The following is a 3,153-nucleotide window of genomic DNA, read 5'->3' on the forward strand; positions in this document are numbered from 1 at the left end:
CTTAAATCTTCGCGCAATGATAAGTACCCAATCTGGGGCAATCATTATACGGGCGTTGAATGTAATATGAGCTGCGTCGAAAGCATAACACTCACGACTTCGTGGATTAGCCCAGCCGGCGGCACCCTGGCAGGTCCCTGGAGCGGCGATGCACAGCTCTGCAGTGGTTACGAGGAGCAATGAGTCCAGCTTCGGTAGCTCAGATGGCTAATATACGCGCACTTGGAGATTCCTAGCTCTAGAGTTCGCTAAATCATGATACATAACCACCCTGCTACGCCCAGCCCCAACGCAGGGCTTTCGTCTCTGGCACCGCTTCGTTCGCGCTCCGAGCCCCAGGCAGTGACTGATTCCGCAACCCTGTATGCGGCGGGTGTGGCGAACGTGTGGAGCAGTGAACGAGGAGGCGCGCCTCGTCTGGCTGGATGCGACCCTCTGCCGCAGCTGGCGCCCAAACCACAGGATTGTTGAGTTGCAGGCGAGCAGCCGGCGACATGGAGCTAGACAGAATACACTCTCGGACCGCCTTCAGTGCATAAGAGGCTGTGCACACAAGTAGTGTCGTCTTCGGATTCCAAGCTCGCGCGTGCATGCGCATGTGTCCTTTGGGCTATCGATGAGCAGGGTCCCGTCGCTCTGTGGACGGGGGCGCAGCTTCGACTGTACGAGACTCTGAACGATCCTGTGTCGGTTTTGCCAGTCAGACTGTACACCCGAGCCGGGGCCTGTAGCTCTACCTGAAAGGAGGTGTTAGCATGTGCGGGGCTGAAGTGGTACTTTGTGTTGAGGGTCGTAAACCTAGAGGAGCGAACCGGGACCCGGTCGCATTGAAGTAGGCTAACGTCGGTCTGCAGTCCGCGCGTGACGTGAGAAAACGAAATCAAATTGACTTGTTGCACTGTGGATACAATCGATTATGCACAGACAAGAAAGTAACTGAATCTCAGGCCGATGAGTACCCGTCGTGATCTCAGAGAAGCTGGTGGTAAGGCTGGGACAAGGCGGCAAGCGTGGCGGGGCGGTGCGTGAAGCAGAATACTTGCAGAAGATATGGTCTGCATTTTGAAAGCCCAAGAAGCTGGGCCGAGCGCGCAGTGCGCGCAGCATGCAGGTAGCGTAGCGCCCGGTCGGATACGTGGATCACCTGCTTGTGGAGGGCAATAATCCTGTGATAAAAGGAAAGATGCATCGCGCGTTAGGCCGACCGTATGATACAGCTCTTGCGTCGTAGAAACAATGGGTGGTGAGCGATGCCTACGTATCAATGGTAGTCTTCTGGCCGATAGTAGGCCTGAGGGGCGCCGGTCTTGAGTGCACCGCATCCAATGTTGGCTGCGTTGCGCATCATTATCGGGAAGCGTACGGTTTTATCCACGTTGGCGCCAGCGATGAAGAGGCCTCTGCCCAGTTTATGGATGGCTGCGCATGTTACCACGACGCCAGTGCAAATGCTGGAGTCGCTCCGAGTGTGTCAGAATTGGGTTTGGACATGCGAAGGTCAGAACCATATCCGTCTACAGGGCTTACCACGCTGTCGATTGCCCGCGACTCGCAAGTAGGGCATGCGGGAGCAAAGGGGGTATACGCACAAAAATCATAACAGCACAAAATGGTGTGCATCAGAGCAGTGAGGGACGATTAAAGACGCTTCATGTTAGCAGTATATAAGAACAGTATTATGATAATTTGCGCACAAATACCCTTGCCAGCAGCACGACACCTCAGTATGTCGGTGGTTGACTGACAACTCAGGCTGTTGATGCGACCTCCCCCTCCCCGCCGTACGTCGCGCCGTACACCCGCCCAACCGGCTTCATGGGCTGCCTGTAACAAAAGAAGTGAAATCATTGTCGTAGATTGAGACCTGATGGATGTGCACAGAAGCGGTCGACCATTTGAAGCTTACGTATAGCTCGGACCGGGCCTGCCATGTGTTAACGTCATCGCCACGAAGGATCAGATGCGCCCCGGGGGGCGCATCTGATCCGCAGCCAAACCGCCGCGGGCGGTAGTGCGTGCCGCTGGACCTTCCGAAACACCCTAAGTTCTGCATGTATTTCTCTCTAGTCTAGCCTTCTGTTGACCAGCTCGTCTGATATACCAGCTGTTACTTGAAGCCCTCAGGCCTCAGCGCTCAGCCGCTAGGACTGTACCTGACCGTGCCACCAGAAATAGGCACTACGCTTCGGGAGCAACACCGCATTCACAAGGTTCGTTGACATCTTCACGTTGCTCTCGACATCTCACACAATACTGCATGCTCTTACAGTCACTCACGACTTCTCATAGATCTTTATTGTCCCTCCTTCGGCCTGGGTATGCCAAATTTTGGTTGAGCAGCAAGGTAATATCCACTTCCAATCAGGCGACGCTCGCGCACCGTCCGCGCGTACCCTGTCCCACGTTTACCTCAACCTAACAACTGTACAATGGATACAATGTCGATATGGTGTCTAGAGCATCCGAAAAGGTATCCATTGGTCTTCTGGAGGAAGGGAACAGCTTTTTACTCCGTACGTCATCCAAATATTGTTGGCCATGTAGAGTTCACAGTGTATCCCTCTCTAGACATTGTAAATATTCGGGTCAGCCTATCTGCAGAAGGCAGTCTTGCAAACACTCATGTGAACGCTATCGTAGCCGTCCACCGGCTGAGCGCAAGTCTGAGCCTCGGCGTCACCTGCATACACCGGAAAACGTCACCCTGTTCGGCGATACGTAAGACGTTGGAATATCCTCTACCCTTCCAGACGCCCTGCTGCCGGCTGTTTGCTCTTTGCTAGCTGTAAGCACGGTCGATGAACAACGATGGCTTGGAGACTTGGGCGGAAGTACCCGGTGTTCTCAAGGTGAGTTTTCGCTCTATCTTGCAACATTCGTAGCTGACATGAGTTAACAAGGCGCGTAGGCCGCAATTCCAGTGTGTGACTAGCACCAGTACAAGTGTGGACGTTCTGTACGCCCCGATACTACGCACAATCAGACGCATCGTGGGTGCTCCTGCCTCCCGATGCCGCAGGGTGGGCTCCATGCATGCCACGCTACACGCTAGCCAGGAGGGTGGACTCTCGTGGATACACTCAATACTATAAATTTCCGACTGGAACCAACAGCCGCGGCGAGAGCCAACGGCCAGACGGATAAGCTTACCCG

This window comes from Phanerochaete carnosa (genome assembly GCF_000300595.1).
Source record: "Phanerochaete carnosa HHB-10118-sp unplaced genomic scaffold PHACAscaffold_117, whole genome shotgun sequence".
Lineage (NCBI taxonomy): Eukaryota > Fungi > Basidiomycota > Agaricomycetes > Polyporales > Phanerochaetaceae > Phanerochaete > Phanerochaete carnosa.